Source organism: Triticum urartu, chromosome 7A (genome assembly GCF_056163025.1).
Source record: "Triticum urartu cultivar PI428250 chromosome 7A, HENAU_Tu73, whole genome shotgun sequence".
In the NCBI taxonomy this organism is placed as follows: Eukaryota; Viridiplantae; Streptophyta; class Magnoliopsida; order Poales; family Poaceae; genus Triticum; species Triticum urartu.
Window position 1 is genome coordinate 289,204,493 of NC_141879.1, and position 14,134 is coordinate 289,218,626.

Genomic DNA, 14,134 nt, shown 5'->3' on the forward strand with positions numbered 1-14,134 from the left:
AAGTTACTTTCGTTTCTACTGCTGTTACAATCGCTACAAAACTGCTACTATTACTTTTGTCAACGTTACCATTACTTCCATACTACTCTGCTACTAAATACTTTGCTGTAGATATTAAGTCTTTCAGGTGTGGTTGAATTGAAAACTCAACTTCTAATACTCATGAATATTCTTTGGCTCCCCTTGTGTCGAATCAATAAATTTGGGTTGAATACTCTACCCTCAAAAACAGTTGCAATCCCCTATACTTGTGGGTTATCGAGACCTTTTCTAGCGCCGTTGCCGGGGGCCATAACTCAATTCTATGAGTCACTTGGGATTTATATCTGTTGAGCACTATGAACAATTTGAAAGATACCAACACCAAGATTTTTCCCTCTAGAACGAGGGAAGGTAAGGAACTGCCATCTAGTTCTGCACTTGATTCACCTTTTGTTTTGAGTAAGCTTGCGACACCTACACCTGCTATTGATTCTGATATGTTGCAAGTAATTGATGATGCTACTTCTGCTATGCATGATGCTTATGATGATACTACTACTTTACTTGATAATAGTTTACCACTGGGTGAATTTCTTGATGAAGAACTTGCTAGAGCTAAAGATATTGAGAATGCTGAAACTGATGAAATTTTGGAAATTGAAAGGTGGATAGAGGGACTATCGCTCGCTAGATCAATAATGGGGAATAGGAAACACCCATCATCATGCAGGGATGGGTAGTAGTAGAAGCCTGGATGAGTCTACATTTGGATCTCGTTATAGCATAATTCAATGAGAATCTCGAGCACAACAAACTGAACAGCCTGAGCGGGTGTAGAAGCGAGACCACTCCTAGAAGAACGGGTGTATGTGCCAGATGTTGAACTGCAACGCAAGGTAACCACCGCATGATACTCAAATACTGAGGCTGCCAGGCGTTCCCGGTACACCTGATACACTAGGTCGTCACCATGAGGGTAGAGTCGACGCCATACGCTTTGAAGAAGGTGCGGCGAAGTGTATGGTGACAGCTCCAACTAACACACATATGACACTAGAGCCATCTACACTCACAAGCATTAGTCGGTTAATAATAAAATAAACTATATGCATGCAATGCAGCAACCAAAAGCACAGAAGCACCACCGGCACTCAGAGCTACTATCTATCGTTTGAACTAACGCGTTAGCTGTCTAGCATGGCCTACAGTCAGCGCGGCTCTGATACCATTCGTTGTGGCACCCCGGCTCAGAGCGACCGGTTTTCCTTGCATTGCCAGCCCAGAGATCAAGTCTTCTGGCAACACACAACAAATCGGTATAGAAATACAACCGCTTTATTGATACTAGCCGAACATAGGGTTTGATATTACATCAAGTCGCGAGGCCAAGCGGCACACTCGGTGCTGCTGAACATATGGACATTATTTAGTAGACATGAGCAGGGCCTCGACATCACGAGAAGACTACTCGGCAACAGAACGACGACGTGGAAGGACTCCATCTCACAGGGACAGTGATGTGGAAACGGTCTAGATTGCGATGTGCTACCTCTTGAGCACTGCGTTAGTTTTCCCTTGAAGAGGAAAGGGTGATGCAGCAGAGCAGCGTAAGTATTTCCCTCAGTTTTTGAGAACTAAGGTATCAATCCAGTAGGAGGCCACACACGAGTCCCTCGCACCTACACAAACAAATAAACTCCTCGCAACCAACGCAATAAAGGGATTGTCAATCCCTTCACGGTCACCTACGATAGTGAGATCTGATAGCTATGATAAGATAATATTTTTGGTATTTTTATGATAAGGATAAATAAAGATGCAAGTAAAATAAATGGCGAAGGAAACAACTAAGTATTAGAAGATTAATATGATGGAAAATAGACTTGGGGGCCATAGGTTTCACTAGAGGCTTCTCTCGAGAGCATAAGTATTACGGTGGGTGAACAAATTACTGTTGAGCAATTGACAGAATTGAGCATAGTTATGAGAATATCTAGGTATGATCATGTATATAGGCATCACGTCCGAGACAAGTAGACCTACTCCTGCCTGCATCTACTACTATTACTCCACACATCGACCACTATCCAGCATGCATCTAGAGTATTAAGTTCAAGAGAACAGAGTAACGCTTTAAGCAAGATGACATGACGTAGAGGTATAAACTCATGCAATATGATATAAACTCCATCTTGTTATCCTCGATGGCAACAATATATACATGCCTTGCTGCCCCTACTGTCACTGGGAAAGGACACCGCAAGATTGAACCCAAAGCTAAGCACTTCTCCCATTGCAAGAAAGATCAATCTAGTAGGCCAAACCAAATTGATAATTCGAAGAGACTTGCAAAGATAACCAATCATACATAAAATAATTCAGAGAAGATTCAAATATTGTTCATAGATAAACTTGATCATAAACCCACAATTCATCGGTCTCAACAAACACAACGCAAAAGAAGATTACATCGAATAGATCTCCACAAGAGAGGGGGAGAACTTTGTATTGAGATCCAAAAAGAGAGAAGAAGCCATATAGCTAATAATTATGGACCCGTAGGTCTGAAGTAAACTACTCACACTTCATCGGAGAGGCTATGGTGTTGATGTAGAAGCCCTCTGTGATCGTACCCCCTCCGGCGGAGCTCCAGAAAAGGCCCCAAGATGGGATCTCGTGGATACAGAAAGTTACAGCGGTGGAATTAGGGTTTTGGCTCCGTATCTGGTAGTTTGGGGGTGCATAGGTATATATAGGAGGAAGGAGTACGTCGATGGAGCAACGTGGGCCCCACGAGGTGGAGGGAGCGCCTGGGGGGAGGCGCACCCCCTACCTCGTGCCTTCCTGGTTGATTGCTTGACATAGGGTCCAAGTCCTCTGGATCATGTTCATTTCAAAAATCACGTTCCCGAAGGTTTCATTCCGTTTGGACTCCGTTTGATATTCTTTTTCTGCAAAACCCTAAAATAGGCAAAAACAACAATTCTGGGCTGCGCCTCCGGTTAATAGATTAGTCTGAAAAATAATATAAAAGTGTATAATAAAGCCCAATAATGTCCAAAACAGGATATAATATAGCATGGAACAAAAAAAAATTATAGATACGTTGGAGACGTATCAAGCATCCCCAAGCTTAATTCCTGCTCATCCTCGAGTAGGTAATTGATAAAAACAGAATTTTTGATGTGGAATGCTACTTGGCATAATTTCAATGTAAGTCTCTTAATTGTGGTATGAATATTCAGATCCAAAAGATTCAAGACAAAAGTTCAATATTGACATAGAAATAATAATACTTCAAGCATACTAAATAAGCAATTATGTCTCTTCAAAATAACATGGCCAAAGAAATTTATCCCTACAAAATCATATAGTCTGGCTATGCTCCATCTTCACCACACAAAGTATTCAATTCATGCACAACCCCGATGACATGCCAAGCAATTGTTTCATACTTTTGGTGTTCTCAAACTTTTTCAATCTTCACGCAATACATGAGCGTGAGCCATGGACATAGCACTATAGGTGTAATAGAATGGTGGTTGTGGAGAAGACAAAAAGGGAGAAGATAGTCTCATATCAACTAGGCGTATCAATGGGCTATGGAGATGCCCATCAATAGATATCAATGTGAGTGAGTAGGGATTGCCATGCAACGGATGCACTAGAGCTTTTAGTATATGAAAGCTCAACAAAAAGAACTAAGTGGGTGTGCATCCAACTTGCTTGCTCACGAAGATCTAGGGAATTTTGAGGAAGCCCATCGTTGGAATATACAAGCCAAGTTCTATGATGAAAAATTCCCATACTATATGAAAGTGATAGCATAGGAGACTCTCTATCATGAAGATCATGGTGCTACTTTGAAGCACAAGTGTGGAAAAAGGATAGTATTATTGCCCCTTTTATTTATTTGTTCTTTTTTTGGGCCTTCTTTTTTGGCCTTTTTGGGACAATACTCTATGAATGATGATCATCACACTTCTATTTGTTTACAACTCAATGATTACAACTCGATACTAGAACAAAGTATCACTCTATATGAATGCCTCCGACGGTGTACCGGGATAGCAATGATGCATGAGTGAATTATATGAAACAATTATGACAGTGGCTTTGCCACAACTAAAATGTCAACTACATGATCATGCAAAGCAATATGACAATGATGGAGCGTGTCATAGTAAACGAAACGGTGGAAAGTTGCATGACAATATATCTCGGAATGGCTATGGAAATGCCATGATAGGTAGGTATGGTGGCTGTTTTGAGGAAGGTATATGGTGGGTGTATGATACCGGCGAAAGGTGCGCGGTATTAGAGAGGCTAGCAATGGTGGAAGGGTGAGAGTGCGTATACTCCATGGACTCAACATTAGTCATAAAGAACTAACATACTTATTGCAAAAATCTATTATTTATCGAAGCAAAGTACTACACGCATGCTCCTAGGGGATAGATTGGTAGGAAAAGACCATCACTCATCCCCGACCGGCACTCATAAGGAGGACAATCAATAAATACATCATGCTCCGACTTCTTAACATAACAGTTCACCATATGTGCATGCTACGGGAATCACAAACTTCAACACAAGCATTTCTCAAATTCACAACTACTCAACTAGCATGAATCTAATATCACCATCTCCATATCTCGAAACAATTATCAAGTTTCAAACTTCTCATAGTATTCAACACACTCATAAGAAAATTTTATTATTAATATTGAATGCCTAACATAATTAAAGCAAATTACCATGCTGTTTTGTAGGACTCTCAAAATAATCTAAGTGAAGCATGAGAGAACAATGGTTTCTATAAAACAAATCTACCAACGTGCTCTAAAATATATAAGTGAAGCACTAGAGCAAAAACTATATAACTCAAAAGATATAAGTGAAGCACATAGAGTATTCTAACAATTTCTGAATCATGAGTGTCTCTCTCAAAAAGGTGTGTGCAGCAATGATGATTGTGGAAAACTAAAAAAATAAAGAATCAAATAATACAAGACGCTCCAACCAAAACACATATCATGTGGTAAATAAAAATATAGCTCCAAGTAAAGTTACCGATGGAAGTAGACGAAAGAGGGGATGCCTTCTGGGGCATCCCCAAGCTTTGGCTTTTAGGTGTCCTTAAATTATCTTGAGGTGCCATGGGCATCCCCAAGATTAGGCTCTTGCCACTCCTTGTTCCATAATCCATCAAATCTTTACCCAAAACTTGAAAACTTCACAACACAAAACTTAAAGTAGAAAATCTCGTGAGCTCCGTTAGCGAAAGAAAACAAAACACCACTTCAAGGTACTGTAATGAACTCATTATTTCTTTATATTGGTGTTAAACCTACTGTATTCCAACTTCTCTATGGTTTATAAACTATTTTACTAGCCATAGATTCATCAAAATAAGCAAACAACACACGAAAAACAGAATCTGTCAAAAACAGAGAAGTCTGTATTAATCTGTAGCTAACGCAAGATCTGGAACCCCAAAAATTATAAAATAAATTGCTGGACATGAGGAATTTATCTATTAATCATCTGAATAAAGAATTAACTAAATATCACTTTCCAAAAAAATGGCAGTAGTTGTCGTGAACGCTAAAGTATTTGTTTTTTACAGTAAGATTAAAAAGACTTTCCCCAAGTCTTCCCAACGGTTCTACTTGGCACAAACACTAATTAAACACAAAAAACACAACCAAAAAAGAGGCTAGATAAATTATTTATTACTAAACAGGAGCAAAAAGCAAGGAATAAAAATAAAATTGGGTTGCCTCCCAACAAGCACTATCGTTTAACGCCCTTAGCTAGGCATATAAGCGAAGATAGATCTAGGTAATATCATCTTGGGTCTTTAATTTTTTTTGCGGAGTTATGCTCGAATCCGGGAGGTTCCTTACGTTTCCCCTCATATTCGGAAATTTTGAGATCTATAGAATCCAAATGCTTATTGCAAAGGGTAATCAACATATTCATGCAGTGGAGATTCCCGCTAACACTCTTAAGAGGTTCAAGAGATTTTTGTAAAATCTTGGTTACTTCGCAATTTTTTTCGTAAACCTGCGTTTCTTCTTGGGTATGATGATGCCCCTTTTGTTGGGGTAGTGTTCCCACTATACCCTCTATAATTTCATGCGCAATACTGGGATCAATTCCAACAAAATTGCCTTTGGCAACGCAATCCAAGAGTTGTCTATGAGACAAATTCAATCCAACATAAAAGTTGCGAAGCAGAATTCTAAAATTCACCTCTAGGGTGCAATTATGATAAAACCCCATCATTCTAAACCAAGCATATTTTAAAATTTCTCCTTGTCTTTGTTTGGAGTGAAGAATCTCAAACTCAGGAGACAAAGGGGAAGATAGGGGACTAGCCATAATGACAAGCAAGCAATCCGACACACAAGCAAACAAGAAATGAGCAAAAAGAGGTGAATAGAGAAAGAGAGGGAGGATGGAGAGAGAGGGCGAATAAAACGGCAAGGGTGAAGTGGGGGGGGAGAGGAAAACGAGAGGCAAATGGCAAATAATGTAATGCAGGAGATAAGGGTTTGTGATGGGTACTTGGTATGTTGACTTTTGCGTAGACTCCCCGGCAACGGTGCCAGAAATCTGTCTTGCTACCTCTTGAGCACTGCGTTGGTTTTCCCTTGAAGAGGAAAGGGTGATGCAGCAAAGCAGCGTAAGTATTTCCCTCAGTTTTTGAGAACCAAGGTATCAATCCAGTAGGAGGCCACGCACGAGTCCCTCGCACCTACACAAACAAATAAACTCCTCGCAACCAACGCGATAAAGGGGTTGTCAATCCCTTCACGGTCACCTACGAGAGTGAGATCTGATAGATATGATAAGATAATATTTTTGGTATTTTTATGATAAAGAGAAATAAAGATGCAAGTAAAATAAATGGCAAAGGAAAACAACTAATTATTAGAAGATTGATATGATGGAAAATAGACCCGGGGGCCATAGGTTTCACTAGAGGCTTCTCTCGAGAGCATAAGTATTACGATGGGTGAACAAATTACTGTTGAGCAATTGACAGAATTGAGCATAGTTATGAGAATATCTAGGTATGATCATGTATATAGGCATCACGTCCGAGACAAGTAGACCTACTCCTGCCTGCATCTACTACTATTACTCCACACATCGACCGCTATCCAGCATGCATCTAGAGTATTAAGTTCAAGAGAACAGAGTAACGCTTTAAGCAAGATGACATGATGTAGAGGGATAAACTCATGCAATATGATATAAACCCCATCTTTTTATCCTCGATGGCAACAATACAATACGTGCCTTGCTGCCCCTACTGTCACTAGGAAAGGACACCGCAAGATTGAAGCCAAAGCTAAGCACTTCTCCCATTGCAAGAAAGATCAATCTAGTAGGCCAAACCAAACTGATAATTCGAAGAGACTTGCAAAGATAACTAATCATACAAAAAAGAATTCAGAGAAGATTCAAATATTGTTCATAGATAAACTTGATCATAAACCCACAATTCATCGGTCTCAACAAACACACCGCAAAAGAGGATTACATCGAATAGATCTCCACAAGAGAGGGGCAGAACTTTGTATTGAGATCCAAAAAGAGAGAAGAAGCCATCTAGCTAATAACTATGGATCCATAGGTCTGAAGTAAACTACTCACACTTCATCGGAGAGGCTATAGTGTTGATGTGGAAGCCCTCCGTGATCGATACCCCCTCCGGCGGAGCTCCGAAAAAGGCCCCAAGATGGGATCTCATGGATACAGAAAGTTACGGCGGTGGAATTAGGGTTTTGGCTCCGTATTTGGTAGTTTGGGGGTGCGTAGGTATATATAGGAGGAAGGAGTACGTCGATGGAGCAACGTGGGCCCCACGAGGGTGGAGGGCGCGCCTGGGAGGGGGGGGGGGGGTAGGCGCGGCCCCCTACCTCGTGCCTTCCTGGTTGATTGCTTGATTTATGGTCCAAGTCCTATAGATCATGTTCGTTCCAAAAATCACGTTCCCGGAGGTTTCATTCCGTTTGGACTCCGTTTGATATTCTTTTTCTGCGAAACCCTAAAATAGGCAAAAAACAACAATTCTGGGTTGGGCCTCCGGTTAATAGGTTAGTCCCAAAAATAATATAAAAGTGTATAATAAAGCCCAATAACGTCCAGAACGGGATATAACATAGCATGGAACAATCAAAAATTGTAGATACGTTGGAGACGTATCACGATGCAATATGCAACTCCAACTCCGGTATGATTTCTGCTGACACTGGCATGACATGCTAGGTCTGTACATTGAATGTACTTGCAAGCTCACACAAACAAAGCAACAATGGCAAACAACAACAATGATATTTAAGCAAGTTTAATGCAAGATTCGACATGCTACTCATGAAGTGATCGTGCTCATAACAGGGCCTTTCAGACCCGCTTATCATCTCCGTTACCTCATAACCATGAACCTCATCATACCAAGGTGATCACCTTCGGATCACAAACGAACCCATCTCGATGGTCTCAACAACTTCAACAACATAAATGGTGCGACAAGTATTCATTTTGTGTGCAAGTTTAATATTTTTATTGATCCACGGTGTGACCTACTACGAACTTGTTCCCATAATCAAGGACGTGGCTATCGATAGATTAAATACAGTCTATAGAGATTAGCACACTGTACCCACACCACGGAACCCATGGCCTCGAACTCCCATTCAGGTGGACCAACGGCGCTCCGACAGAACCACTCTACTACCATGACACTCTCCCGGCCACTCCGACCAACTCCCCTTTGGGCTAAGTCATGGGTGGCCCCGATGCCACTCTGGACATCCAACAGCCACCATCATGGCAAAACAATCGTCCCAAAACGGGACATGGTACCAAAATAACTACGGGCACACAAGGTTATACCTGCCTACCAGGCCAGGGTAGCGCCAGCGCATAACCTTCCCTAGTTGGAGGCACCGACGAGAGGCATAACAATAGATCGAGAAAGGGCCTCCCCATAAAGGCAAATGTGGTTGCACGGGGAAGCTCGATTCGGTGGCACCATGACTCAATCAACAACATGTTCAAGTTGGTTTATTATAAGGTTTCAACTTGCAAATAATTTCACCGAGTCATAGTATGCCATGAAAATGCAATGAACAAACTATTCACCATTTTCAACATAATATCAATATGGACAAGATCAAGCATAACTTCACTTTACTCTAGTGCATAAACTTGATTATTCAAATACCATGCTACTGATAATAGAGCAAGCATAGCAAGAATTTGCAACTAGCATCAAATGAATTTATATGGAGTTTCTATATGCATTTGAAATAATCATATTCAAGTGAAAATCATAGTTACTGAAATGTCATTCTTGCAAATATTTGTGATGGCTTGCCTTAGTGCAGAGGAGGGTCAAACTCCTTCTGGTGATCTTCAAGGCAATAATTTCTTTCTGAAAAGAATTAAGATAGAAAAAAGGAAATGTCACATAACACTGTTTAATTAACCAAAAATTAATTACAACAAGCAAAAATGTCATCTTTTGCATGCTTATAGAGAATTTCAACACAAAGGCAATGCAAAAAGAATCATGTCATTTGGAGATATAGAATAGGAGTTATAGCTGGTCAGTTCAGTCAAGTTTCTGAATTTAAATCAGATTTAAAATAATATCAGGGGGTGATGTCGAAGACGTATTCTAGCAAATACGCCTCCACTCATACCGCTTTTGGCGCGAGTGGAGAGGCTGATAGTCGCCCTCACCCATCAGGTTTTGAGAGAGGGGGAGAGAAACAGGGAACAACGGCTCATCGCTAGGGCTCTCTCCAGCGAGGAGGGCATAGTGGCCGTCGAGGAAGGGAGGGATCGAGAGAGGGGGTCCTGGCGCACCTGCGCATACCCGTGGCAAGGCAGGAGGTGCACGGAGTTGTCGGCGTCCTGGGAATGGGGGTCCCTAGACTTGCCTGCCTGCAGCCCACGGCGTGGCTCCGCCAGCGGCCCCGTACGACCCACCTTCACCAGCGAACACTCAAGACCCTCGCCAGTGGCCAAGCCTCGCGAGGTGGATGACACAAGACCTCCTCGGGGGCGGCCTCACCAGGCTGGCCCGCAAGGGGCGGAGTGATCAAGGCAAGGGGCACCTCGCGAGGTTCCTGTGACGCAAGCCATGACGACCGGGGCTAGGCGGGCGCAAGCGCGCATAGTGTCCTCGTTTCCTCTTTGGTGCTAAGGAGGCAAGCGCAGGCGAGGAGTCCCGATGCATCAGGCAAAGGTTTCCATATCGGTGCAACAAGACCAAGACCAGCATGACGGCAGGATGAAGGTCACCGTGGAGCCTAGGACGGCGTCACCAGCAAAGCCTTTGGCAGGCGAAGACCACCTTTTGTCAGGATAGCTTGTACTAGTTGTCTCCCTTCAAATTTGGCCATTGTGGCATCCCTTCCCGCCAGCATTTGGGAAGAGGACCAGGGCCTCTATAAATAGGGCTAGCCACCACAGTAGAAAAGGGGGGATCCAAGGCCATTCAGATCATCCTCATCCAAGCAAACTCACCAAGTACAAGAGCACCTCTCCTCAGGAGGCTGTTCATCCCTTGTACTTGTTTATCCTCAGCCCAAGAGGCAATCCACCACACCACACTGGACTAGGGTATTACACCACAACGGTGGCCTGAACCAGTATAAATCTTGTGTCCCTTTGTTCTGCGAGTTCAACGCGCCGAGCCTTGAGATCGCGGTGAGAACATGAGCTAGGGGGGAGAGATCTTCATGCGCACCCCAGTGTTTGAACCTCAAGGGTTTTGCTGGAACCTAAAATCTGACATTTGGCGTGCCAGGTAGGGGTGCGCTGAAGCCTTCCTCCCGCTGATCCGCGTCCCATCGCTCCACCACATCCATGTCCGATGCGCGTCGAGCGCCGGGCCGCCCTCGCCGCCCATGTCGCTCAGACAACCCATGTCAGCGGGCCTCCCCATCATTCTCCATCTCCTGTTGCCAACGCTTCTACCGGCCAGGCAGCAAACGAGCAGCAGGCATCATCACTGCACCCCTCCGTGCGGCGGGACGGCCGCACCTCCACCCCGTCGCTGACCTCGGCCGTCTCGTCCTCTCACACTCGCCGCACGCCCATGGACGTGTAGGCTGCGCCGCTCATCGCCGAGCTCGTCAGCGCCGCTGGGGGCTCCCCTGCACCATCCCTCTCACTGCCTCGTCCACCTCCGGCCGCGGGTGATGTAGCTCATGGAGCGCCTCCCCCGCCTCCGCATAAAGACAACGCCCTTGCACCAAGACGCGCAGCTCATGGAGCGCCACCGCCCCCCTCTGCGTCAAGACAATGTACTCGCCCTAATACGCGTGGTCCCGCGGCGTGATCCGCCATGCCGTGTGCCCGCGCACGAAGAAGGAAGCTGCCAAGAGGTTCCCCGGCCGCAAGAAAATTCTCTAGCGCTCCGGCGCCACCACGACAAGACTGCATGCTGCCTGCAGCGGCGGTGCACAGATATCCAGGCCAGACCCCGCATCAGCAAAGGGCCCCGGTGGCCACGGCAGGCTGCCGCACCTTCGTTCTCGAGCTGCGCACCGTCGTTTGGCCAGGTAAGTTCAAGCCGGATCTACCTCCATGCTACGACGGCACCCCCGACCCCATGGAGTTCCTGCAGCTCTACGAGCTGAGCATCGAGGCGGCCAACGGCGATGAAAAAGTCATGGCGAACTGGTTTCCCACAGCTCTCAAGGATGGCGCTCGCTCGTGGCTCCTGAACCTACCCACGGGATCAATCTCCTCCTGGAGTGAGATGCGCAACCGCTTCGTCTCCAACTTCCAGGGCACTCGCGACCGCCCTCCGGCCGCGGGTGACCTGCGCCACATCAAGCAACAGCCGGGAGAGACCCTGTAGAAGTACATCCAGCGCTTCAATAGCATTCATCTTAAGATCCCCAAGGTGATGGACGAGGCCATCATCTCAGCGTTTTCCAATGGCGTTTGTGACGTCAAGATGAAGGAGGAGCTCGCCATCCATGAGGAGCTATGCACGAATCTGGATCTGTTCAAGATAGCAACCAAGTGTGCAAGAGTTGAGGAGGGGCATCTCTCCCTCCTCGAGCTTCCTGCTGCCGACCCAAAGGAGAAGAAGGCCAAGGTCAAGGACGTGAAGTGCAAGGGATTAGCCATACTCGTGGCAGAGCTGGACACGAAGCGCGGCCGGGACCACCCTGAGTCGTCCAAGGGTAGCCGTCCGTTCTGCGCCTTCCACAACGTGCACAACCACAACACCAATGATTGTCAAGAGCTTAGGGCCATCCGAGATGGATGCTTCGGTCGACGCCTCAAGCAATTACCGGGGCTACGACCGAGGAGGACGAGGCGGAGGACGCTGGGACGACCGCGGCCCCCGCCAGGAGTGGCGCTGAGGGAGTCCTAGATTAGGGGGTCTCCGGACAGCCAGACTATATCCTTTGGCCGGACTATTGGACTATGAAGATACCAGATTGAAGACTTCGTCCCGTGTCCGGATGGGACTTTCCTTGGCGTGGAAGGCAAGCTTGGCAATACGGATATGTAGATCTCCTCCCTTGTAACCGACTCTGTGTAACCCTAGCCCCCTCCGGTGTCTATATAAACCAGAGGGTTTAGTCCGTAGGACAACAACAAACATACCATAGGCTAGCTTTTAGGGTTTAGCCTCTATGATCTCGTGGTAGATCAACTCTTGTAATACTCATATCATCAATATCAATCAAGCAGGACGTAGGGTATTACCTCCATCAAGAGGGCCCGGACCTGGGTAAACATCGTGTCCCCCGCCTCCTGTTACCATCCGCCTTAGACGCATAGTTCAGGACCCCCTACTCGAGAGCCGCCAGTTTTGACACCGACATTGGTGATTTCATTAAGAGTTCCACTGTGCAATCACCATAAGGCTCGATGGCCCCTTCGATCATCGGTAACGATGCGGTCCAGGGTGAGGTTTTCCTCCCCGGACAGATCTTCGTATTTGGCGGCTTCACACTACGGGCCAATTCGCTTGGCCATCTGGAGCAGATCGAGAGCTACGCCCCTGGCCATCAGGCCAGGTTCGGAAACTTAAACTACATTGACGACATCCACGGAGACTTGATCTTCGACGGATTTGAGCCCATGTCAGGTGCGCCGCACGATCACGACGAGCATGATTTAGCTCTGCCGTCGGACTGTGTTCGGGAGATCACACCTACAACTACTCCGGCCTTCAAACTGGAGCAAATTGCGCCATCCGAGGACGGAGGGATAGCCCCACCATGGAGGCCGCACTCTCAGTGGTGTTGGAGCCGGATACTGATTTCACCCCTTACGAGAGCCGTGTTGCCGAACCACTGGATTCGTCTCCGGCCATGGACTCCGAGCCGCCTACATCCGTGCCTATCAAATCCGATTGGGCGCCGATCATGGAGTTTACCTCCACGGATATCTTTTAGCACTCGCCTTTCGGCAATGTGCTAAATTCATTAAGGTCTCTCTCCTTGTCAGGAGAACCTTGGCCGAACTATGTCCGGCTAGAATGGGATGCGGATGACGAAGAAATTCGCTGCCCACCCACCACCCACTTAGTAGCCACTGTCGACGATTTAACCGACATGCTCGACTTCGACTCCGAAGACATCGACGGTATGGACGACGATGCAGGAGACGAACAGGAACCACCGCCCGCAGGGCGCTGGACCGCACCTCATCATATGATATATACATGGTGGACACCCCCAAAGAAGGCAATGGTGACGAGACAACGGAGGATGACCCCTCCAAGAAGCAACCCAAGCGCCAACGTCAGCGGCGCCGCTCCAAGTCCCGCCGCAGCAAAAGTAGTGATACCGGCACAAGAGACAATAACACTCCAGATAGTGCCGAAGACAACCACAATCCCCTCCAGCACGATGTAGAGCGGGAGGGTGAACAAGCTAGCCCTCCAGAGCAGGCAGCAGATGGAGAATCGGAGGAGGACAATTACAGCCTCTCTCCGAAGACGAGGTGAGCCTCGGTGACGAAGAATTTATCGTGCCTGAGGATCCCGTCGAGCAGGAGAACTTCAAGCACCGGCTTATGGCCACAGCAAATAGCCTGAAGAAAAAGCAACAACAACTTCAAGCTGATCAAGACTTGCTAGCAGACAGATGGACCG